The sequence below is a fragment of the Halichoerus grypus genome, chromosome 10 (assembly GCF_964656455.1).
Source record: "Halichoerus grypus chromosome 10, mHalGry1.hap1.1, whole genome shotgun sequence".
Classification (NCBI taxonomy): Eukaryota; Metazoa; Chordata; class Mammalia; order Carnivora; family Phocidae; genus Halichoerus; species Halichoerus grypus.
Window position 1 is genome coordinate 11,946,214 of NC_135721.1, and position 26,651 is coordinate 11,972,864.

The window sequence follows — 26,651 nt, forward strand, 5'->3', positions numbered from 1 at the left end:
TCAGGGATGGTGAGAGAGAGACTGCATGAGGATATCTGCAAAGAATTCAGAGATAGAGGAGGAGTTCCTCTCAATGAGAGAAAACAGATTTCAGGAAGGAGATGATGGTCAACATGTCTAATGCAGCAGGAAAGTCTAGAAAGGAAAAGACTGATAAAGCCCACTGAATTCGGCAATGTGGTGGTAGGCAATGTTGGTGAGGGCAATGTTGATGGAACGGTGGATGGAAGAAGCCAGAATTCAGTAGGGCGGTGAGCCCTGGGGCAGCCAACTTCCATGCCTTATAGGATCGCTGGCTGGCCTCGAGATGAACAAGATCAGTGTGCCTGGAGGACACCACTCTGCAATCCGAGCTCCTTGGGACCCACTGAAGAGCTGCCCTAGAAGACAAAGGACAGTAAATGGGATTCCAGCCCAGGCTGAGGCCAAGCCAGTTGGACTGGTGGGAGAATGAGGCCCATTTCTGCCTTCTGGTGACCATATGCCCTGGTCAGTGTGTTTTCTTCTACTCTGAGTGGTGTGTACGTTTAGGAGCGCCTAGTGCCTGATATTTGTTGCTGCTTCTGGGTGGATGGAGTTCACCCAGAGTGAGATATTGCAGAGCCAGAACCCAAGGATTAAGTACAGCCGAGTTTCTTTTGATTCATTAAGGAGACGTCCTTCTTTCTGATGTGGAGACTGAGCTAAGCAGTGGGATGTCTATTCTTTAGTAAATCAATTAGCAAATCTTGTATGTGTGGTCTCTAAACCTTGGCTTGGGTGAGGAACTTGTATTCATTCTTTGGATGAGAAAAATAAATGATATAGACCCCAAATAGAAGTGTGGGCAGAGGGGTGTGGCCACTTTATAAGGATTTCTGCTTGTTTACTTAATAAGACATTAGATGCCAGGTAAATAAAAAAGATGCACGTTTTCCACAGATTATTTCCAGATTTTTGCTCAGATTATTTATTTATTTTTTTGCACAGATTTTTTCCAGATTTAATATTTTCCTTTGAGTTTCCACAGTGGGGTGGTTGGAGACCCAGTACTGACCTGGGCCCAAATGGTACTGAAACCTTGTCATTAAAACTCTGCCTCTTCTGAAAAGGGATAAGGGAGAGCTTTCACTATTGGTGTCCATGAAACAAAGCCATTAATGAATAAAACAGCAAAAGAAAGATGTGAATCTCTTATATGGGGGGAAAAACATGACAGGTCATTGGGATGACATGTTATTTCAGGTGAACACTACCTTTGGTTTCAAGCTTCTTGATCCCGAGTCAAGAAGGAAAACAGGCTGGACTACATAATTGTCCACATCAGATTCTCATAAAAATATCATCAGCAGTGACTTTAGAGATTATGCAATTGTATTTGTGGATGAAAGGGTAGCTGTTTGGAATAAAGTTGGTATGGAGGATGTAGAACCCCACGTGCTTCACACCCCCCAGGTGCTGGTGTCAGGCTCCAGGGAAGAGTGCAAGTCACTTTTCTCATTCAGTAGCGTCATGTCACATATGGGGAAACTGAGGCCAAAGAAGTGAATCCAGTTGATTGGTCTGTAAATCAGGACTAAGTTCTGGACCTTCCACCTGCTTTTCTGTCTACAGTGATTGCAGGGTTCTTTTTAATTTAAGTGGCATTTGATTTTCGTAAATAAAATCCCCCCAAATTGGTCAATTTCCCCAGCCAGAGACAGGTACTGTTAACATTCAAAATGTACATATACAGGGGCACCTGGGTGGCTCAGTCCGTTAAGCATCTGCCTTCGGCTCAGGTCATGATCTCCAGTTCCTGGGATCGAGCCCCTCGTGGGGATCCCTGCTCAAGGGGGCAGTCTGCTTCTCCCTTTCCTTCTGCCCCTCCTCCCACTCAGGCTCTCTCCTTCTCTCTCAAATAAATAAATAAAAATCTTCAAAACATTTAAAAAATGCACATATGCATACACAAACCTATACAATTTATAGATTCTATACATGTAAAAATTTTTTTCTTCTTTTTTTTCCTTTTGACCGCCTTCACCCATATCTTCCACCCCCTACCCTCTGACTCTGGCAATCACCCATCTGTTCTTTGTATCTATGAGCTTGTTTTTGTTTGTTTGTTTTGTTTTGTTTTGTTTTTGTTCCACATATAAGAGACATGATATGGCATTTGGCTTTCTCTGTCTGACTTATTTCACTTAGCATAATGCCTTCGAGGTCCATCCCTGCTGTTGCAAATGACAAAATTTCATTTTCTTTTACAGCTGAATAATATTCCATTGTATATATACACCACATCTTCTCTATCCATTCATCCATCAAAGGACATTGAGATTGTTTCCATATCTTGGCTATTGTAAAGAATGCTGCAATGAACATGGGGGTGTATTTATCTTTTCAAATTAGTTTTTTGTTTTGTTTTGTTTTCTTTTCTTTTCTTTGGATAAGTACCCAGAAGTAGAAGTGCTGGATCATAGGGTAGTTCTACTTTTAATTTTCTGAGGTATCTCCATACTGTTTTCCAGAGTGGCCACACCAGTATGCATTCCCACCAACAGTTCCAGAGGGTTCCATTTTCTCCGCATCCTCACCATCACTCGTCATTTCTTGTCTTTTTTATGATATGGCCATTCTAATTGGTGTAAGGTGATATCTCATGGTGGTTTTGACTTGTATTTTCCTCATGATTAATGACGCTGAGCATCCTTCCATGTACCAGTTAACAGTCCATCTGTATGTCTTCTTTGGGAAAATGTCTACTTGGATCTTATGCCCATTTTTAAATTGAGTTATTTAGTTTTTTTTGCCACTGAGTTGTAGGGGTTCTTTATATATTTTGGATATTAGCCCTTTATATTATATATCAATTCATTTCTGCTTTTTTAACTTAACACCTCATAAATATTTTACCATGATGTTAGGAATTTTTTTTTAAATGTGATTTTTAATACTTATAGAAGATGCTATCATATGATATATCATATAGTGAACTTATCTGGAAGATTGGCTGTATTTTTTTTTTTTTCCAGGTGAAATCTGCTTAAAACTATGCACGATACACATCAGCCCAGCTTTTTGAGGGCAGGCAAAACAACCCCACCTACCCCCAATTTTCTGGCTTGAAGAGCTTGACTATACTTCCCACATGGTGATATTTGGGTACTATGGGCCCCTGGTTTCCAAATTCCTGAGTGACTTTGGTTATCTCAGTACTTTCTGCCCCTGAGAAAGCCAGGTTGTCTCCTCTCAGCCTGATTCCCACATCTTAGCTTGCCTAGCTTGGCCCTCTGTGACTGGGCCATAAGCCCCCAGCTTTACCTCAGTCAGCCCAGGAGCAAAGGGAAAGCCTTGGACATTTCCAGGACTGTTAGTAGAGCCCCTTCGCCTCTGAAGGGGTTTTGCATTTGCTAGAGAGAAAGATTCTTTGGAATTTTAGAATGGCCAACATGAAATCAATTTTTACAAGACTAACAAATTAGGAAAGAATGAGGAAGAATGCTCAGAGAAATGACCTCAGGTCATTGCCAGGTCCTTAAAGTGCCTCCTGAATCATCAAAGAAAGATTGCATTACTGCCCGGGTGGTTATAATGTCAGGTTCAATTTATTATGTCTCGATGCCTTGAAAATTAATCATTGAAGTTTAAGTATTTTATTATTTATTTATGATCTATACCCTGCTGACTTCAAAAATGAATCAGAGGTAGCATGCCATATTTTAGTTTTGTATTTTATTTGTATTTTTGTTAAAGTAAATTGTGCATTGTTTTAAAAACAACAAAAATCCCTTGCTCTGCTCTTTACCTCCTGATTTTGCTCCTTAAAAGCGACCCAGTTTCAACACTATGTTGGTTTTTACATGATTTATTTCCATTTTCTATGTGCTTATATTGCTATTTTTAAATTTATTAATGCTAGGCATTATCCATATTGACTGCCAGCACACCTCTGGTTGATTACTATGCATTACTGATTCTTGATGGAGCACATCCAGAGTGAGATATTACAGAATCAGAATCCAGGAAGAATATATTTAACCTTCAGGTTATTTTAGTAGAGTTGAGGATTTAAATCTCTTAAACCATGCCCTTCACTTCCGCTATTTCTATCCTCCCAATACAATTACCCAGTAATCTGTAGTTAGATCAATAGTCAGAATTTACATTTTTACTATGAAAATGTTGCTCACTAAAGAGCCAATTAGTACGTATTATGAATGCTCTCCTTTTTCACTATAATTTTTTTGGTTTCTTCTGGAGTTAGTAATTCCTTGTTTAAGACTATGTCCATACTTTTAATTTTTTAAAAAAGCTTTTATTTATTTATTTGACAGATAGAGACATAGCGAGAGAGGGAACACAAGCAGGGGGAGTGGGAGAGGGAGAAGGAGGCTCCCCGCTGAGCAGGGAGCCTGATGTGGGGCTCGATCCCAGGACCCTGGGATCATGACTTGAGCCGAAGGCAGATGCTCAACACCTGAGCCACCCAGGAGCCCCATATTTTCAATTTTTTTTAATCCTTAAGGTTTACCAACAGTGTTTTGCAAGTGCTTATATAAAGCAGACCATCTATCAGTTGCATTTTCCCACCTCTAGAACATTCTCATTGCTCGTTGTCTTGTGCTCCAATTTGGACTGTTTTTTAAGCCTGATAGTCAGCTGTCATCCTGGGATGTGGTAGACTGCATGTTAAAACATATTCACAGTCCCTTCCTGGAGAGGATGAGATCTCTGAGTCTCATTGATCTGAGGTTTAGTCCATTGGCCAATGAAATGTGAGTAGAAGTGGCATGTGTGTGTATCACTTCTGAGAGGAAATCTTAGAGCCAGAGTATTGTTTGCTGTGGTCTATTTTCCTCTGCCATGATGGCTGTCAACATTTCAGATAGAGGATGCTCCGTCAGCTTGCAGCAAAGATGACATGGAGCAGAGCCACAACCAACCCACAGTGGACATGTAGCAAGAAGTAAACCTTTGTAGCTTTAAGTCCCAGCATACCATAGCCTGTTTTGTCTGGGACATGTGACTTATCATTGCTGCCTTTTCGCGTTGGCTCTTCTGCTCCTATTCATTTGTTAAACTGATCTATCACCTCTCTCTCTCATTAGCTATCTACTGATCTGTTCTGTTGTTTAATCCCTTGTTTTGGTGTAGCATAACCCATGCCAGCTTCCTAAGAAATGGTGTATGGCTGTAAAAGTTTTGAGTTCTTGAATAACAAAAAATATCTGTATTCTATTTTTATATTATTTAGCTAGTTTGGCTGGGTATAGAGATCTATGTTGAAAATCACTTTCTTTCAGAAATATGAAAGCATTCTTTGTTTTCTAATATTCTATGTTGCTATTAAGAAATTTGATACCATTCTGATCCCCAAACCTTGGATAGAATTTAAATATTCTTCCCTGGAAGCTTTTTTTTCCTCTTTAGTTAGTGAAAGTTTTAAGATCTTTCTTTATCCCACTTTTGAAGCTTTACACTGAGGTAACTTACTGTGGGTCTTTTGTCCTTTTTTTTTGGTCGTTGCTATACTTTCAGTCCTGGGGCTCGTGATCTTCCCTTCTAGGAAATTTTTTAAAGTAATTATGTCTGTAATAATTTTCTCCCCTGTTTGTTCTTTCTGTAAATAACATTAGTCAGATGTTGACTATTCTGGATTGATCCCAACATTTCAGCTTTTCTGTGTTATTTTCCAATTCTTTGTTTTATATATATATGTATAGAGAACACATTAAAAGTTTCCATAACTTTATTTTCTGATCTTTCTATTGAATTTTCTAGTTTCGCTATGTTGTCTAAGTCAAAAGAATCATTTACAGGAGAATACAGAAGAGATGACCTTGGGGATCTAAATCTCCAATATTTAGCCTTAAAATCTGTATGAACCTAGAAGCCACTGAGTTTAGCATCTCCCAGATGAAGATGATAGGTTCCAGAAATAAAATGACTTATCTAAGGCAATGTACCACGCCTTCCTACTTCCAGGACAATTGCCTTTCCACCACAACAGTATGCCTTTTCATCTTATCATGGCTAAAACTTTGTTTCAATTCTGGAAAGGGCACTTTTAGAGTTAACTTCTGAATGGGAGAAGATAATGGAGATTGGTTGGGGCGGCATTAAAAAGTAGGCACTTCATGTAATGGTGAGCAAGCATCACTCAGAGACCCGGAAATCTACTTCCTCTTCTATCTCTGACTTGCACTCTGATTTTAACAATTCATTTCATCTTTCTAGACCTTGGGGTCCTTATCTACAAACGGAGGAGCTTGGAGTAGGTCATTGCTTCTCAAAACGCATTCCTCAGAGCCCCCAGAATTTCCATCGGTGCCTTGAGCTGTGGTGGCTTAGGGAGGGGGCTAAAATAGTGAGCAAGAGGCAGGGCTCTGGGCCCTTCCTCTGCTTCTTCCTGATCTGTTCCCCTTGGGTCTGTTTTATGTATTCAGTTTTCATGTAAGATTTTATCTCAAAAACAAGATTCTGTAGGTTAAATGTTTGAGAACCACTGGCTTAAACTTCTCTAGCCTTTCTTCTTGCAATGTGTTTTTTGCCTCTCTGACTGTAGATGTTTTTTTCAGAGACTCATTTAGACAGGCTCAAATTTATATGCTGTTGAGCTCTTTGGAGTTCCTATAAATTAGGATGCACATCGAGATAATTACCATCCTGGAATTCTAAGCACTTAAACACAAGTCAATCCTTATAACCCCCTTTTAAACCAATTGCCTCACTGCAGACATGGTCACTCAATATATATTATCGAATGCCAATAAAACAGGAAACCCGATCCTGCCATTTTCCCGATTAGATAGTACAGATGGGTTAAAGCCAGAATCTCAGCGGTCATTCTGCTGGTGGGATCTGGCTTCTCTCTGCAGTCAGACTCTGGTCGTCGGGCCAGGCACAGAGACAGATTCAACACCTTTCCTCCCCTTGGCTCTGGAGACTCATGGAATAGACCAGCTTGCAGTCCTTGCCTTTGGGAAACAAACTGGTTTTCGGCTCTGTTCCAAGTCAACTAATCATTAAAGGACACAATAGATCCAGGCCAAGCACTACTATCAAATGGCGGGACTGGGAGGGAGCAGGTTCATGTCTGAGGCTGAGATTAAGGAAGTCAAGGTCAGTGGTGGATCCCAGAAGACCACACAGATGGCTTCTCCAGGGCACACCTGCTCTGAGGAAGAGTACGGTGACCTGGGGACTGAGGCAGGGATTGGCTTTAAAATCAGAAAGAAATTCATAGAAAGCCCTTAGAAGTTAAACAACAGAGCCTCTTCACTGAATACATGGACAAACTAAAGCCCAGAGAAGTGATACCCCTTGCCCAGGGTCACCCCTAGGTCGCAGTATTTTGCTTCTTCCAGTCTACATGGTGGGACCTCAAGCTTCTCCCAACAGGGACTGGGAGCGTAAATGAGGTAACTGGCCAGGAGTGTTTCCTTGAGGGGTAGCCTTCAGGAGCAAGGGTGAGGGGATGGCGTTTTCCCACCACAAGCCATTGTTCAGCAGGCAGAAGGCAGTGCTCCAGTAGCCAAACCCAGACCCAGTTCATCACAACGTGAGCCTCTCCACCCCACCCAGCACTAGGGACTTCGGAGACTACCCAGTGTGTGCAGGAATTCCCTCCTGCCCCCCTTGGCTGTCAGCCTACACCAGTCTGTGCCTCTTAAGTTTCTCTTCAGTCAAAAATGTGACCCCACCCTAAACCCTCAGTCCTTGGGCCACCTCTGTACGGAAGCCTCTGTTGTGTATGTTACGGATGGAGCATCCTGCCCTTTCTGAGGTTGACAGTCTGTGACGATCCTGATAGGGACAGGGAAACTCACACATATCATTTACTTCCGTAAATAGTCATGCCATTAATGAGCATCCAGCGAGCGGAGAGGGTTCATTTGCAGACTCCCAGACCACAGGCTTCGGTTTCCGGAAAATGCAGATCAGGACAGCAGATGAAATAAAGCCATCACCATCCCACAGGACAGTCTCAAGAGGAGTGACGGGCCCAGTCCTCCACAGTTGTTGCCAGGGAGCAATTTGCCCTTGAAGCCAATATCCCAACCCGAACCTGACAATTTCATTTCCCTCCCAGCCCACCCCTGCCCCGAAGATCTGCTGAAACTGCGAGTTCCATCTGACGAGGCGGCAGGATAATGGGTGAGTCCCATCCGTCCATCAGCGATAATAGTCACAGACACTCATGACGCCTTTTGTCTGCCGGCTTCCCTGAGGATGCAGGCTGGGGACCTGGGGTATTTACACTGCCTTTGTGTGTGTGTGCTTTTAACAGCAGCTCTCTTGTTTACTTTCCTGCCTTCACCCAGGCTGTTTACTACCTTTGCAAGGGCCCGGCCACTAAGTCAACACGCATTAAGACCCAACATCAAAATGTCATAATGCGAACGAGCGGAATTCAGAAAGGCCAGGGACATTGACTGCTCTGTTGGGTCCTGTTTAGTCTGAGGGTAATGAAGAGCTCACAGATGACCTGATTTCATTAAACTAGGTCAGATTCGGCTGCAAAGCGGCTATGACTCTCACCCAGTTATCCAGCGGGCTCTCCCTGCCCCCACCCCGCCCCCACCTCAGGGCTTGAATGCTTTCTGGGAATTAACGCTGAGTTTTGTCAATACAGTAGCTAAATCTCCATGGAATAATTGGACCTTTCCCTTTGGCTTCTGTTTGTGCAGTGCTGAGGCCAGGCACGGGAGAGAAGGGGGTAGAAGGATGGAGAGATCTGAAATTGCCTTTTGGAGGACGTTAGCCCAGGCCATATGATTCAGTTGTAGCCGATTTCTCTCGAGCCAAGCCTTCTGAGTTACAGCATCTTATCTGAGGGCTGTATTGACGGAGGCCGCTGAACCGGCTCAGAGAGGAGTTTCCATGCAAACAAGGCTTTGAATATGTGCAGTCTCTCTGGGAACACTTAGGCCCTCTGCAGCTTCAAAAATCTGCCTGTGGGGAGCAGGGAAGGGACCAGTGTGAGCGGGGGAGGCAGGAAGCAGTGGTGTCTGCAGGAATGTTGGGGGCCTAGGGGCTGTCCTTCTCGGGGCTCTGGAGGCAAAGGCAGGATCCATGGTGGGCATTCTGGGCAGGCAGAACTCCGCTCATCCACATAGAAGAAAGCATTTCTAACAATTAGAACGGAACAAGGATCGGATGGGCTGTCAGATGAGATCATTTAAATGTTAGACTTTGTTAAGCATCTATGGTGACTCGGGCCTGATGTTGGGCACTTCACCTACCTTTTCTTTGAGCTGAACAACATCTCAGTTGAAGACAAGAGTGGAAGAAACTGAGGTTTAGACATGTTAAGTGACTTATTTAGGGACCGGCGGGGATATGTGGTGGAATAAGGACTTGAACCCAGATTGTTCTGTGCTCATGCCCTGTCCACATCCACAGCCCCCCACTTCTTGCTGGAGAACAAGAGAGTAGAACATTGCTGGGCTTTGGCAGAGGGGGTCTCATGCATTGCCTGGAGGCTGGACTAGGTGTTTCTTCAGCAGACTTTCTCAGGGAGAGCTGTAGGCTTTGAGGATTGAAAAGTTCAGATGTCTTATTCCCAAAAGAACCTGAGTAAACCCTTGGAAGAAAACAGCAATTTTGGAGCACGATTTCCCTCACCCCCCGACCTATCCAAGTCCTCCCAACCTTCCAATGCTATTTCTTTTGGGTAGCCTCTCTGGCCACCTCAGGCCCGAGGAGTCCCTTGTTTGGAGCGCCCGGCAGTGCCAACTGGGCAAGCTTCTGGGGACTGAGTTTGCTGGGTGCTGAGCACTGGACATTCTGTATCCTTGGCTGAGGGTCTGGTCTCCCAGGGACTGGCCTGAATGCTGGACATCTCTGAGTCCTATGCAGCAACAGGAAAGGGCTGTGGACATATGGTTGGTTCCTGAGGATAAACCGGATGTCACCTCCCCACTTCTACAGAGCAGGAGGAAGAAATGTCTCCCAAACAGAGTTTGGCGTTTGGAGACAGAGGGCAGGTTCTAGTTCTGGTTTAACGTCTGCTTCTGCCTGTGAGCCTTGCTTGCGTCACTTTCTCTGGACCTCTGTTTCTTCTTCTCAATGATGGGGTAATAACATACATCTTACAGAGTCCTGGTCAGGATTGTATGAGATCATGCATATAAAGAGGCTCAGTGGGCCGTAAAGTGCTGGGTAGACGTGAAAAATACCCTGAGGCTGCAGAAACCGACCTGAGCAAATGTAAGCAAAACGCGGGGAATTTATCTTAAAGAAATGCCTTGGAGGTTGCTCCCTGGAGCCTCAGGAAGGACTGGAGTCTAGAACAAGTCCTTCCAAGACCTGGGCAACATACTCTCTCTTTCCTTCACCTCTGCTTTTCCTTGTGTGTCTCTTTCTTTTTCTCTGCTTGCTAGTCAATATGGCGTGCAAGATGGCTGCCCCGAAGCTCCTGAAGTTACACGTCAGGGGACCCAGTCATGGCAGGGGCATTCATCTCCCTCTCAGTTCCACATTCCTGAGACAGGACTTGGATTGGCCCAGTTTGGTCAGGTTGTTACTCCTCATCCAATCCTCTGTGGCCAGAGGTGTGGGGGCATGCTCCCTACAGTTATGTGGCTGAGGTGAATGCATGTGGAGAGAGCTCTAGAGAAGAGCTGGGAAAGCCAGTATTATTGGGCTGGAGAGGCATCTCACAAATATCTGTCATCCTTGCTTAGGTTATCTAATGCTGCAAAACAAAGTACCCCAAATTTCAGAGGCTAAACAACCATGCCTTATGCTCACTGATCTCTGGGTCAGGAATTCTAATACGGCACAGAAAGGATGGCTTATATTTGCTCTATGATGTCCAGGGCCTCAGCTGACAGACTCAAAGGTTGGGGCTGGAATCATCTGAAGGCTTGTTTGATCAAGACTTGAATAAGTAGGGGGGCAGTTGATGATTGCTGTTCCGTAGGGGTCTCAGTTTCCGCATGGGCTTCTTCACGTGGACTCGCCACGTGGGCTGCTTTGGCTCCCTCACAGCATGGTGGTTGGGTTCCCAGGGTGAGCATCCAAAGAGAGAAGTGGTCTGAAGCCACAGCACCTTTTTGGCCTGGTGTTAAGAGTCACACTGCATCGATTCTGTACATTGTATCCGCAGCATTTGTCAGAAGGGAGTCATTAAACCTGACTCATGTTCAACAGGGAAGGGAAGTTAAATTCAACCTTTTAATGAAAGGAGAGGCAAGGTTCTCAAAAATCAGAATAAGACTGGAAATATTGCTGTGGGTTCTTTGGGGGAAAAGACAACCTGCCACAATATTTTTAATTGTTTCCATTGTATTTTAATATTGTTTTATAAGTAAGAAACTAGAAAGGCCACCTCTAGGGTTGTAGGCTATGTTGTAGGTTTCCCAAACTATGTTGGCTCACGGTGCCCCTAGGCCAAAAGAAATACCTAACAGTTCTGTTGATTAAGTAGTTACATCCAACAACATAATAAGTATTTATCTCCTAACAAATTAGTAGCCATTGAATAGTAGCCAAAATAATAGTCATAAATTGGAGGAAAAATAACTATTTTTATTTCATTCTTTTTCTTCTAAAGATTTTATTTATTTATTTGAGAGAGAGAGTGCGAGTGAGCACAAGGGGAGGGGCAGAGGGAGAGGAAGAGAATCCTCAAGCAGACTTCCCACTGAATGTGGAGCCCAACGCGGGCCCCAATCCCAAGACCCTGAGATCATGACAGAGCCGAAGTCAGATGCTTAACTGACTGAGCCACCCAGGCGCCCCTATTTCATTCTTAAATAATTACAGTAACAGGATGTGGTGAGCCTTGTGGTCCTCTCAGGTGCTACACAGCTTCTCTGGCATCTGATTGGACACCACCCCCCTCGTTTCCTGTTTCACACTGATTTTCATACTTCATATGCTTGGTGTCACTGAACCCCCAAACCCTGCTTTGCAAGGAAGGATATGATGTCATGGAGAGGAATATAGCCCAATCTAATGCTGCACGAAGGAACAACTACGAGCTCGTGGTTTGTGCGATGTTTAATGGTTGTCAGGCATTGCTCCAAACTACAAAATTCTCTTCTGTGCTTCCATGAGTTTGCTGTAAGCCTCAGGGTACCTCAGCGCACAGTCTGGGAATCATGGGCTTAAACATAGTAGACTCAGAATTAGGGACCGAGCCATATGCCGAGGGTGCAGATTCTTAACTTCCTAACAAGGGCATTCGGATTTCAAATTTTTCAGATACTCTGAACTTGGGTAATTCGGAGTCTGTGTAGTTAAGCTGATTTGTTGAAACTGATGAATTAAGGGACCACTTTGGCTTTCTTTTATATGTAACACATGAGAAACAAGGATCTCTTCCCCCCATCCTCAGGGATGGTGAGCTATGAGTTACCTATTGTCTTTAAGACATTGACAGTTGCCCTGGAGAATGTCATATATGGAGACTGAGGGAAGGACAGTATGTGGGGGACACATCTATGTAGTGAGCATTGCCCACGCCAGGCCATGCTGTTCAAGAAAGGCAGAGTATAGTTTCATTCCAAGCTTAAGGCAGGCTTCTTTCCACTACCCTATAGTGCTGCCCAATACGAGGTGAAATGTTACGTGAATCTTAAAAACTTAAGATGGGCCCACCCCATCTCCAAAACAAAATAGTTTCTGAGACCCCTGAAGCTAAATGAACCTAGAACATTGGCATAGTCTCTAAAGCAACTTCCTGTTTATCTGAGAACTTTATACATGACCCCAATAAGGTCATTTGATAGCTCTTTAAGTTTCTTTAAATAGAGCACTAAAGTAGTAAGTTTCTTTAAATAGAGTACCGAAGTAGTAAGAAGTCATTATTTTTCTCTAAAGTCACTTAACAAATTGCAAATGAAAGAGAAAATACACATGCAACTAGAGAGTTTGTCACCTTGCTGAACTAAAAAATATGGCCCAATTTCTCTTTCTCCCCGCCCCCCCCACTGTTTCTCATAATTATCAGCCAAGACAATAGGAGTCATGTGATGTGACCAAGAAATTGGGCCAGTTAAAAATAGAAGGCGCACTCCACCAAGTTCATTAGAAAGTTGAAGACTTATTGTTGATTGCCGTTGATTTATCTCTGCCTGCCACATGTGTGAGGGAGCAGGGCAACAGATAATTGCCAACTCTGAGAGCAGCCCCAGCCCCCGTCCCCTTCCCCTCCTGCCCTGGCTGAGCAGCATCACCCACGTGAGTGCACCTGGGCCCTGAAAATACCCTCCACCAGCCCCAGCGGCCTTTTCCCACTGGGAGCTGTTTTAACTCTGAAAAAGTTCTGGTTGGCTTCTCTCTCTCAATTGGAGTGCTCAACATCAGCTTTTATAAATGGGGAATGCAGGTCTCAGCCTCATTTATTGGACATAGCCCTTGTCCCTTTGCCCCTGCGAAATCCTAAAGACTTCTCGGCAAGCCGTGTCTGGGTGGGTGTTAGAGCCGCGTGGCCGCAGCGACACCAACTAGTTTTGCAAATGGGACCAAGTCGTCCCCTTACCCCTCCCTCTCACAAATATACAAGCACTCCGTGTGTGTCAGGCAAGGCATCTGTCCCTCGATGCCAGAAGGCCAAGGGTACACACTTCCGGGCCGCGAGGGGTCCTCATGGAGGGAAATGAGCTCTCAGAGAAGACTCCCTCCAATGGTGGCAAACGCTCCTCACATTATGATTTGTGGTCATTTCATTGAAAAGGCTATTCTTCCCCTTGTTTTATAGATGAGCAGATGGAAGCCCTGAGAGGTGAAGTGATGGGGCTGGACCCGGAAACTTCTCCTTTCAGGTTGGGTGATTTGTCATTCAGGTCACTATCTCTTCATCGCCTTTTCAGAGAGGCTGCACAGTGCACCCCTAATGATCACAGGGTAGGGGCTCGAAGCCTCCCAGTCCTGGCACCCCACGAGCCCACCGCACCCGGGGTGCCCAGACAGTGTGGTTCCAACGACCCGCTGGGCTGAATTGAACTGTGGAGTCCCAGACCATGAGCGACACACAAAAAGCAACGGGTTCCCGGCATGGTCTGGGGCCGCAGAAGACTGAGGTGCTGGCCCCCATGCAGGGGAGGTGGTTTGTCAGACAGCAGCTGGGCACACCTGCTCTCCAGGTGGGGTGTCAAGCCTCAGCTAACCTCAGGGTGTGTCAGAGGGGCACGCCCTCTCCGCCACCGGTGTTCCCTGGAGGACTTCTCTCCTCCCAGCGCAGCTAGCAAAAGGAGGACGGTGGGGCCGCGGCTTTAGCAGGGAGGCTGGGAGGACGGTATTGGAATTGCTCACTTGTGGAGTGTTAAGACATGTCCGTCTGCCACCAGCTTCCCCTAGCTGCCTGGAAATTGGGCTAGCCTAGCTTCTATTAGAAGGTCTGGGAAGGGGTGTTCTGTATTGAATGGGGGTAGAGAACAGAATCTTGGGGGGATCACCAGGAGATTCTGAGAGCCCTCTCCTGTTTTTTTGCTTTTACTGCACTTTGTAGGTTCTTCTCCTCTGCCCATTTCTAAAACATGGGAGTTCTGATGCTACATCACCTTCCTATAACTGCCAACTCTACCATCCCCCTCTCCTTCCCCCTCCCTCTGCCTTTCTCTTCTCCCATAGACCTTAGGGGACCAGGACGCTATGCCGGGGTAGGACAAGGCCTTAGAGCTCTGTCTGGTCTCCAGATTTTATATGTGAGAAAACAGGTCCAGAGCAGAAATGGACATGATAGGTGTATATTGAGAGATCCAAAATGAATTTATAGCAAATGCATTTCTGCAGAGCAAGGAAGAAATGTTTTCTGAGGTGTACGAGGTGTGGTCCTGGCCAACCTATGGTACCTGTGACACATAGGGTATGGAGGGGCTGGAATGTCACTTCACCTGCCAAGTGGGGACACTCGCTTGTCTGTGTCACAGGATTGTCCCCAGTGATGAGTGAGCTAGTTTATGGAAAAGGGCTAACATAGTACCCAGTACCCAGTGCACTCGTTTCTACGCAGAGCTTAGAAGTTAGGGTACGGGTTCGAGAGCCAGATTGCCTGGATTCTGATCCTAATTTACTGTATGGCCTCGGGCAATTTTATTTTTACCTCTCTGGGCCTCAGATTTCCTGTCTATAAAGTGAAGGACACAATCATACTACCCCGTAGGGTTGATGGAGAATAGAATGAAGATGAACTGAAGTGAGCACCAGGAACAGTAAGTATGTGGCGCATCAGTACTCAGTGAACGTTAGCTGCTATAACGAACATTGCTATCGACAAACCACGATCGTTGTAATTGTGTTTGTTATTCCATCTTCCAGAATCTTAGGGCACTTGGTGATGAAGAAGGCAGCGTGCCTGCAGAACGACAGGATTAAAGAACAATTCCCCCTGCTTATCATCACTTGGGGTGTCCAGGGGAGATACGGAGCAATGGTTTTTTCTGGGATACTGAAAGGATTCCTCCAAGGTCAGAGAAACCAGGGCTAGTGTCCCTTTCAAAGGCTCCATGCTTCCAGACAATACTGTGAATTTTTAGGGTACTTAAATAAATTTGCAAAAGGATATTGCAACTTCTCAAAAAGATGCTGATCTCTGCCTACTCCCACTCATTCATCAGTGCGTGCAGAACACCTTCTATGTGGCAGCCACAGCATGGGCTCTGGGGACCCGGCAATGGATGAGATATGGCCTCTATCCCCGGAGAGACAGACATAATAAGCCCATGTTTTCAGGACAGTGTATTGTGTACAATGAGTCTACATGGGGCCGTATATGGCAAAGGGGAGGCTGTGACTACTTTGGGGGAGTTCTCCCAAAGAAGTCTTCAGAGAAGGAAAAACATTTGCCCTGCGTCTTGCAAGACCCATGAGTGGGAGTGCCCCAGACAACTAAGAGGCAAAGGACATTCTCAGAGGAGGGAACACCATCTACTCTCTTCCTTCCTGATGGCTTCATGAAACAGAGAACATAACGGCTGTGTAACTGTTTTGTAAAACAGCAAATAAGAAAGCTTACTGACAGATCAACTGGTAAGCCTCTGAATTTACAGGAGGCCTCTGACCCCTGCTTTGGGAGTCACCACCATATCTGAGCTATTCTATTAACAATACCAACCTTGGGTTTAAAGCCAAATACCCGTCATCCTTCCCTGGCTGAGGAGTTACCAGTCAAGGTGATGCCTCTGTTTGTGAAATGCAGATCAAATGGAACAAACTTTATTTCCATCTCTACCTCATCTTTTATAAACTTCAAAAAAAGACCCCAAGGTGCCCCCATCCCACCAGCATCTCTGACCCATTCAAATCAAAAGAAGAGATCAAAATCCCAACTTTGTAAAGTTCCTGGAATCCAATAGCCTCTGCCTTGCTGGCCTCATCTCATCCATTCCCATAGTCCAGGCAAGCCAGGTATGGGTTTCAGTTTACCCGCGACCAGGTATTGAAGGCTGAGTGCCCACTAATTACCGCTATAAGGGCAGGGCCCGGGAGTGAAGAATGGAGACAGACACCACGTCAGGCTTGTGTGATTATGGGAGAAAGGAGGAATTCAGGTGGGAGGATTATGAGAAGCGGGGAGAAAGCAGAGCCCCAGGGATTGGGTGTCCCGTGGGCTCTGTAGGAGGCCGACTCATCTGCTCACCCTGATCTGGTGGCTATAGGGCTGGGCCCGCCTGGCTCAGCACACACTGAGGGCTTCAGCCTGGTGCAGCAGAAAGAGCAGGGATTGGGAATCATCAAGACCTGGGCTGGAAGCATGGTGGTGGCTCTGGTTAACTGTGTGACTTTGAACATACGATCTTTTTAAGTCCCAGTTTCCTTACTAGTACAATGAGGCTAATAAAACTTAACCTCCAAAGGTAATGTGGATTAAACAATATAATAAAAGTAAGAATCCAGGCCTGGTGTGAGCTTCATAACAAACAGAAGGTGATCAGCAGATGTTAATATGTCAAACAACAGACGTATGTTGAACACCTACTAAGAGTCTTCCATGTTGAATTGATGGTCCCTGCCCATCATGGTCCCACCTTAAGCTGAATGAATTCATTCACTCAACAAACATTTTTCTAGATAAACTATATGTCAAGCCCTGAGATTTGTTCTGGGGATTCAGACAAGGATAAGATGATTACATGTCTTTATGGAGTGCACATACCATATACTCTCTGCGGCTTTGTCTGTAAGGTTGAAATATTGGGAACAACCCAAAGGCCCTAGCAATAAGGGAATGGTTAAGTAGATGATTTACTCACACAAAGGAGCATTATTATATGATAACATTGACAAATATTATTTATATAATAGTAACTGAAGCAAGAGGGAGATGAATTTTAAGGACAGTTAATTCTCAGTATTCATGGTAATGTTCTACAAAGTCACTTCAAACACTGACTTAGTGAACACAAACCATTGCTCCTAGGAGAAATACATGGCTAGGTTCCTGTGAGCCTCTGGTTATAGTATCTTTGTCAACTGATCAATTCTTAATCTTATTTTATGTGTGTTTTATTATCTATTGTTGATTCATTAACATGGGACTCGTGGCCAACAGTGCTACGGGTCCCGCCCTAACGAAGCTTTCCTAACACATACTTTTTCTATAAGGCACATCGCAGCTTTCTTGCTCTTGGGGACACTTGACAACGCTCTGGCGGGTGGCTATTTTAAACAGTGAAATCACCAACAGAAAGCACAAAAATACAGAAAACATTGTGCTAAATGGACTGGGAAGAGGACACTTGTTTACAGTATGGAGCTGAAACATGAAGGCATCTCTGTGTTCTGCCTTGGCTGAGAACCTGGATGTGGGGCCAGTCAAATTTTTCACTTTGTGCATGTCTGTGAATGACCATGAAAGTTCTTTGAGTGCTGGTTTTGGGGTTACAGATACATTTTAGCGAGTAGGCAAGTTTGCCAATAAGGAATCCACAAATAATGAGTGTGTGCCTGTGAATAAAGACTGGAGATAATGTAGAAGAAAATAAACACAGTGGTCATAGGATTACTATTGATGCTTTTCTGTTTTAAAATTCTCATTAATGTTGGGGCGGTTGGGTGGCGCAGTCGGTTAAGTGTCCGACTCTTGATTTCAGCTCAGGTCATGATCTCAGGCTCCTGAGATTGAGCCCCGTGTAAGTCTCCTCGCTCAGCATGGAGTTTGCTTGAGATTCTCTCTCCCTCTGTCCCTCTTGCTCGTGCGCATGCTCTCTCTCTCAAATACATAAATAAATCTTTGAAAAATTTTTCATTAATGTTATCAAGTTGTTTTTTTCCCTACATTTTACAATAAATACACCTCAGGGAAAATGAACATGAAGCCTACGGGTGGCTCCCTAAACCCTCCCTACCTACTTTGCTCCCTCGGCTTGGTCAGTGGGCTCAGAGATGGTGGGAATGAGGCATCAGGGTCGGTAGCTCCCAGGCTGGGCCATTCTACACGGACCGAAGTTTCTGGAATGGCAGTTAGTGCAGCCTTGAAAGCTTGCCCCTGCTGCCCCAGTGTAGCCGCCATCCTACCCTGACGCAAGACCCCTCACTGGGAGCGCAGCCCCAGACAGTTTCTCTCAGGTTGTGATCCTGCCTTGTCTGCGTGGCAGCCCCTGGGACCCCAGCCCTGTCAGAACCTCTGATATTCAGTTTCCTGTGTTTTGATGACTAAAGGCTGGGAACGCTAATTAAAATAGTGCAGTTTGTTTAAGAGGGAGTCTTCCTAAAATGTGGGCTCTTTGGAAGAACGATTGAATATCCTTGTGATTCAATATGTCTGTGATTGAAATATTTAGAATTATTGCTCTAAATTATGTAAAAGACACACTTTTGAGTTCCTTTTTTAAACTATTTGTCAAGAAGCCAGCTTACCTGTTGATGGGACTTAGTATGCTCCACTGGATGGTTCTAGGGGTCCATTTGAAGGAGAAGATCCAGAAACTTCTTCATCAATACTCGCAGAGGCTAGGAGAAATATTGTCCTAATTCCTGACTATGGGGGCAGGAAATTCCAGGCCACTAAGGTTGCTAACATTTTTACCTGATTTGCCTCCGGATTTAAAGTTATGTGAATGGCTTGTTTGTCTAACTCAGCTCTGCTCAAATCAATCTTTCATGGATCTCTCCCAGTAAAGATCACCTTGGGTCAAAGGTCATAGGTCATCATGGTTCTCAAATACCTACCCACTTTGTAAGAGTTCCAAAGTGGACAATTACCCAGAAATTAGTGAGGAACAAAAGCAAGTATTTCAAAAGGCTAACTGGGAAAAAATGAGTGCAGCATGTGCAATAATGTTTCAGATATTGTCTTTATGGCTATCCCAATTAATTTCCAGTTTCTCTCCAACCTGACTTGCAACAACGTAGAATATGATATTAGGCACCTGCTGTTGATGTAGGGTTCCCCTGTGCTACATCCACAGCACGATTCTTGACTGTTGATATTCACCCTTCTTCTGCCTGTGTGCACTCATACACACGATGCATTCTTAAACATGTGTGAGCTCAGATAGCCTTACGATGTCCTAACAAAGATTTCCCTCAAGTAATTCATCCAGGGCTACCACTGAGAAAAAAATGAAACAAAACCAAAACACCAAAACCTTAGAAGGACTTTCAAAATATCATAGTTTTGTAGCTGATTCCTGATTTCTTAGGGTGCAAAGCTATTAATTTTGATTTAATAAAAAGTCAAAGTGTTCATGGAAACAAGCCAGAAATAAATAGGGGCATTAAGATTATATGGAGGGGAAGAAACTGAGACATGAGCTATAGAGATTGTCTGAAATGTCAGGTTACGGCAGTGTGCGCAATGTGAACGGAGCAGGTTGGTTAAATACATGCATTTTAAAAGGTGGGTGGTCATGCACACGACTCGTCGCCTTTGTCTGCTGGAGAGCCAGGGAGTTTGGATGAAAGGAAATCATTATTTTCCATGGGGAACGAGAGGAATTTTAGACTATTGCTTCTCTGAAGTTGGACCTCCAAACGTTAGCCTTAAGATGCCTTGTATTTGTCTACATGCTATGCTTTAAAATTAATTTTTGGCAAATTTTAACATTTCCATCGTAAATTTTTAGGGCGAGGATGAAAAAGAAATCTGTCTGTTGATATTTATTTGTCTTGTCTTTCGTTAACCAAAGATGTTTTTGGGATGTCCCAATTTAAAGTTACAGCTTCTATCCACCTCGGTTGGGGGCAGCTTCTGCATCTTGGGCCCTCCTCCTATGTGGACAGGACACCTTAGAAGGGGCAGAACGTGGTGACCCAGCCCAGTGACCCTGTCTCTTCTTTACTCAATGGAGTAAAATTCCCAAAAGTATGGGCTTGGCCCCAAGGTGTTGAATGGATTCACTCTAAATGGTGGTTTCTTCCCTCGGCGCCGAAGGTGAGAGAAGTAGCTGTTGAAGCGCCCCCTGTGTGCTAGACATAGGACTGGATGCCTTGTCAATTTCCTATCATCTTCGTAATGATGTTGCGAAGTGGACATTAAGAATTTCCCTGTTTAAATGAGGCAGCACAAGAGAGGTTAGGTAACTTAACCTGATCTCCCAGCTACGTGGCTGAGCTGGGATTCAAACAAGACGTGTCCGTCTTCCCAGAAGCTCTGCAAGCATCATCCAGGGGAGATGGCGTCCCTGAAAGCCCACCAAGGGGGGAGGGGGATTAAGGCTCATTTGGCCAGGATGGGGAGGAGGGGGGTGGAGGCAGCCGCCAGATGCCGTAGCCATCTCGGGTCAAATGAAGCCTGATCCTTTCTCAGCTTGATTTGACCTAGAACTGGGAAGCAGATGGGTCCAAGCTGCCTGAGGGTCTGAGGGAGGCTGAGCAGACAAATGGGTCCTGGCTGCAACCGCCCCTGTTCTGAGGGCCTGGGGCTGGGGGCTGCTTTGGGAAGCGAACTCCAGCCTGCACTTTGTGACTTATAAAACCTTAGATAGGAATTCAACTGTGAGGCTTCGAGTCTAGAGAGCTCATCCTTTTGGAGGGCAGCAGACTCAGGGAGACCCCGGGTAAATCCAGGGAGATAAGGCAGATGTCAACAGATGTGTTACCAACAGTGTGGCTGGTTGCCCCAAGAGATAGCCGGGAAGATAAACAAGGGCCACGGGAAGGGCCACGGAAAGATGTCTAACGGACTTAATTCTCATTCAACAGCAAAGACTCATCCTTTTGCAACACTGGGTAGTGGAATTGTTTCGAAGAGATATTGGGTTGTTTAGATACGCCCTGCAATTGGATGAGTGGGGGACCCAGCTCACAGATTTTTACTCTACATGTGTTGAATGAATGAATTAATGAATGGAGACTGGATATTTACTCATTCAGAACTCACTTATAGAAAGTGAGTTCTTATAGAACTCACAATAGAAAGACCAACCATCCTGTTTGCTTAGGACCGTGTTGTTTTCTGGGAAGTGGACTTTCAGTCCTCAAGTGAGGAGTGTCCTAGGCACGCCAGGGCTGGATCGTCCCCTGCTTACTGAGAACCCATGATGGACCAGGCCTTGGGCCCCCACTGGGCATATGGGGCTAAATCAAGATGCAGTTCCTGCTCTCAAGGAGTTCACATATGATCAGAACAGATCAATATGACACTGTGGCACATGCCATGATAGGGCCATGTGCACGAGAGAGCAAGGCCGCGGAGTCAGAAACACCAGGATGGCTTTTAAGAGGTGGGGCAAACACTGTGGGGAGGAGCTCACCAGATCTCCAGAGAAGCTTGGGAAGGGCCTTGGGGCTAAGGGACAGCTGGGACAAAGGCCTAGGATCTCGTATAACAATGGTTTGGTTCAAGAAGCAATGGGCAGCATATGTGTGTATGTTTGTTGTGTGTTGGGGACAAATGAGGGAAAACGGGGTGATTGTGAGGTTGGAGAGGTATTTGAGGGGCCAGGTGACAAGTTGGAGCCCATGTCAAGAAAAATGAAATCTATACTATAGGCAATAGGGAGCTACTGAAGGTTTTTCTAAGCAGGGAGAGATAGAATCCAATATTACAAAATGTTTCATTCACTCAATGAATGTTTACTGAGCACCTACTGTGTGCTAGGCATTGTGCTAGAGGAGTGAGGGAAGGCATGCATGCGTGGCTATCTGCCAAAAAGTTTCTTTTTAATTTTCCAGCGGCGGTGAGGGTCCTTGAAATCCAGGGACTGGCTGATATGATGTTTGGGCCTGTGGCCTCTGTCAGAAAAATTGTTCTGCAGTGAGCAAATCTAACAAGAAGACTGCCGGCGCTGGCTCCAACCTCCGCCCCCTTATCTGTTTTTCTTTTTCCAAAAGACCTTGAGGACTGTAGTCAATTCCACTACAAAACGGTTACACAATTTCCCCCCGGAGAAAGCGAGTTTCCACCTTAGGGGATGAATAAGCCCTTTCTTTTCTGGAGAGCTGGCCAATGGAGGCCCAGGCCGGGGACTGCAGGAGGGGCGGCGTGGGGAACAGCAGGCCTCGGTCTAATTTGGGGGTGACTGTTTTTTCATTAAACAAAGTCTGCATGGCAGGGGCCGTGGCTGCAGGCGCCCGGGGAGGCCGAGAAAGCAGGGGACGGGGCTCGGCCTGCGGCGGTGGCCAGCGAGCTACTGGCCCTCCAGCTCCGCGCCCCCCGAGCATCCATTTCTCCGGGGCTGCGGGTCCTATAAATGGTGCCTTTGAGGAGGCTGCCCGGGTGACAGCAGGACCCTCCCTGCAGCACCCACTCGGCCACTGGATTCTGAAAGCTGATTGTCCCTCCTCAGGCCCTGCCCTCCTGCGACATTCCTCACGCTGACCATTGTCTGCAGAAAGAGGCCATTGTCTGGGGCTGACATATCTGCTGACGGAGGGACAGGAACCGAGCAGAGCTTTGGGGAGAAAGAAATCCACCCAAAACAACAAAAAACCTGAGCCTAGCCGGAGGGCAGGGTTTAGACTGGGCTTGTTGAATTTCCTGATTTGCTGGTGTTCTTCCCAAGAGGAAATGCCCCCCATTATGGGAGGATCAGAGTTTTATCTCTGGGCTGGAATGACACCATTTGTGCCTTTGTGTCAACAGCACAGAGAGGCATTGTTTAGGGTTCTGTGGCCGGGCGCTGGGAAGGGCTTGTTTGAAGAGAAAAAAAGAAAAAACCCAGAACAATGTTTACCCAGCAGGCAGCCCCTGCCAACGCGCCACCCCCTCTGCACTGGGATGTCAGCTGGCTCGCCCAGGCCCCCTTGGCTGGGCCTTGGCCTTGAGTGCAGCCGGGCGGGCAGCTGGCTGGGATAGGTATGCCAGCTCTCGAAACACCAACAAACAGCCCCCTCCCGATCCAGAACTAAAGGTTAGCGCTGGGAGGGCAGAATCATCGGCCCTGCGTGCAGGCCAGATCCTGACATCTGGTGAATTCCTGCGGGGAGTCAGCCTCAGAGGCTTGCTGCCCAAAGTGTGGTCCCAGCACCAGCAGCATCTGCATTACTGGGAGCTTGTTAGACCTGTAGGCTCTCAGGCCCCGCCCCAGACCTGTCACACCTGAAGCTGCATTGTAAGAAGATGTCCTGAATGCATTTACACACTAAGCTTCAGAAGCATTGGTCTCAAGCAGGGGTTCTCAAACACGACGGTGCATTGAAATCCAATGTATCTCCAGGTTTGAGGCAGAGGAGTGAGGACGATGCCCTCTTTCCCCTGTCCTAGCACTGAGTCTGTGCTGGTTACGATGCCCCAGTTTCTGAGCATTTTCTGGGTGAGAAGTGCTGAGCCTTCATCCATGAAGATGGTATGTGTCCATGACTACAGAGCCAAAAGACCTGGCCAAAAGAACTCCTATTCATCCTTTGAAACCCAGTGAAAAGGACTTCTCCTCTGTGATATATTCCTAGATCTTCTGAAGCAGGGAAAGATGCTTCTTCCTCTGAACTCCCACTGCCCTCTGCATCTTTCTATTACTGCACTTGTCACATTAAGGCTTAATGATCTGTTTTCCTTTCACTGGACTTACTTATCTTTGTAGCCCTGGGGCCTGGGGCAGGGCCTGGGCACAAAAGTAGGTGCTCAGTAAATGAAGTGACAACATGAATATGAGGGTGAATAGCTGAATGAATACAAGGATGAGTGAAGATATCTTCCCTGCCTTTAAAAATCTACCATTCTAGCAGACTAGGCCACCTTGCACCAAGTTAATGAGCCATTAACTATGGATAGGTGTTGTGATTGAGGTTCGACCAGAGTCTATGGGAATGCAGAGCAGGGGACAGGGTCTCCCTTAACCACACTGCTCCAGGCCTGCTGGGCAGAGGGTGGTGCACACTCTGCTCAGTGTTGCATCTCCCGTCCACACCCCAGAGATCCCCCTTGACGGGTTCCCTTGGGCTCCTTTCCTTATCATATTTGGAAACAGGAAGATCCTCCAACTGGTGGAAGGGACAGAGTCTGTTTTCATTTCTCGATGATGCTGGTACGATAACCTATAAGACAGGTGACTCTCCTTGTACTGTCAGGCCCCAGAACACGAGCCTGGACAGGCTCCGGAGGAGCCTCTTGGGTCTGGGTCACAGCTGAGCAGATGGTGAGGCCACCTTGGCTGTTGTGTGTCTATAGCAATTTGGCCTGTAGGCCAGCTGATCACTGCAAAGGTCAAGGCCGGGCTGGCTGAGGCCTTCCCTGGTCAGAGGCAGAACAGGCTGCCCAGTAGGCCCATGCTTCCGGCTCAAGTGGGCTCCCTCATTGCTGAGGACTTACCAAGTCAAGAGGCCTAGAGGATGGGCAGAGGTCAGCCAATCAGATAAATGGGTACAAAAGAAGCCGGGGCAGGTGGTGGGAGTTGGCATGAAGAGGCCAGGGGTCAGAGGGCCCAAGGTTTGAGACAGGAATCGGGAGGTAGAAACAGGCCATGTGGAAGGGTCTGGGGGCAACAAAGTGGAAGGGTCCGGGACAACAGCTAGGAGAGGGGTCTCACTTGCAGCCGAGCCTTAAACCCTCCTGGTGGCATGAGAAGGAAGAAGAGGACCCAGGGAGAGGGGCGGGGGCGCTGTGTGGTTCATGTACTAGGCAGAAGGGAGGAGAAGCCGGCGGGCTGACACCAGCGTTGTGAGGTGGCACTTGGCTGCGGTCTTCGGGGGGGCATCCTCTGAAGGTCTCTCCCGAAGCTTGGTGGAGACACAATTCTAGAACCGTGTCGCTGCTGTGGGTGGATCCTTGGGATCCTGGGACATTTGGGAGGGAGATTTGTCTTCCTCTCTCTTTTCTCGTTTTCCTGCACAGGCCTGGGTTCATTTTCTGTGTCAAAGAACTCCCTTCTACTCTTCACCCATGTATCTCTCTATTCCCCGCGCACGGCACACAGCCATCTCGGGCGTCAGGAAGTCAAGATTGCTCAAGTGAAAGTCCCCTTGCAGTTGTCAAATCCCCACAGACACAATCCCCAAGGGTTCCTTTGGGAAAACAGCCTCAAGAACTGAAGGACAGGATGTCGAAGACAGCCAAGCATGGGTCGTCAACTTCCAGAAGAGGAAGGAAGCCTGGGAGTCTTTGGGGCATGTCCTCACTTTCGGTTCTGTCCTTTCTAGTCCCTCCGATGCTGGGCCAGCTCCCAGGGCTGAGCAGGGAGGGGCTCTAGAAGAGGCCAGGAGGGAAGAGCCTGTGAATTCCAGAGGGGTTCCTGGGTGATCCCGGGGGTCAAATTCTGTGCACCTCATTCAGGGAGGTCATGGAGCTGGAAAGGGACCGAGCTGCTGTGTAGTAGACATTCTGTGGAGACATTCTGGGCTGAGCTGGGAGTGGGAGCCAAGGCTGAATCCGAGTCAGGGAGCCTGGTATGAAGCCTCCTGCTATAGGTAGAGGAAGCCCAAGGCACCCTTTATTGGTTACTGGCTAGGAAATGTGGGGACAGGGACCCAGTTCAGGAACTTGGCGGCTGTACTCTCCTCCAGGAAGACCCCCTGGTAACCCTAGAAGGAAACGATCACACCTAGGGATTGACCCTAGGGATTGACTTTCCCCTGGTTACAGATATGTGTCTCCATGTCCTACCATCCACAGCCCCAGTACCTTCTCTAGGGCTGGTCCAGTCTTACCCTTTCTCTGGTCTCCTGGGTGCCCAGTGTGGGACCTGGCCTGGCCTAGTGCACGGTGAACATTTCCCCTATGGAATGACTTACCTCTTGCCAGGGGTGCGCTGTGTTGGGGTTTGGTAATAGAGACAGCAGAAGAGTCTAGAATGTTGCTCAGAACACCTGGCTTCTTTGATTTTTCACCGGCTAGCTGGGCATAAGAATCCCCTCCTTGCCTGCCCCTCCACAAGGTGCTCCTGGGAGCACATAAGAACCTGAATGTCAAGTATGAGAAGTCCACCAGCAATATTAGGTAAGAGGTGGTGTAGAGGTGGTGTAGAGTAATGGTCAGGGCCTGAGATCTGTCACCAGGCTCCCAGGGAGTAAATTTGGCTCTGGGGCTGGAGAGACATACAACCCCGGGTGAGAGGCGAGAGCTCCTTGTGCCACAGTCTCATCTGTAAGAGGAGTTGTCATGAGGATTCCATGGATGAATTTATGTAAAGCCCTTGGAACAGTGCCTGGAGGTGGGAGATAGATGGAGGCGGGGGTGATCTGTGCTCCAAATTTGGGGACCCTCCTCCTGATTTCAGGTTACCAGTCTTTCAGACAATCCTTTTGCTTTCTATGCTCTATGAGCCATCTTGGTTCACTGAGGAACAAAGATGGGAATGCGGCAGCACAGCCTCTGGAAGGGAGTTGGGTTGGCCTGGATCTGGCTCCTTCTAGCTCCG

General features: G+C 46.6%; 1 long non-coding RNA gene across 2 annotated transcripts in view; it reads left to right on the forward strand.

The window, feature by feature from the left end:
- The window catches only part of LOC118528826 (uncharacterized), a 42,024-nt gene that overhangs the window by 2,557 nt on the left and 12,816 nt on the right, over positions 1–26,651 (forward strand). Inside the window, exon 2 of one of the 2 annotated variants that reach the window (XR_004913818.2) lies at positions 8,057–8,121. The exons of the other annotated variant lie outside the window; for it this stretch is intronic. This is a non-coding gene — a long non-coding RNA (uncharacterized LOC118528826). The remainder of the gene's footprint in view (positions 1–8,056; positions 8,122–26,651) is intronic. 2 annotated transcript variants of the gene reach the window in all.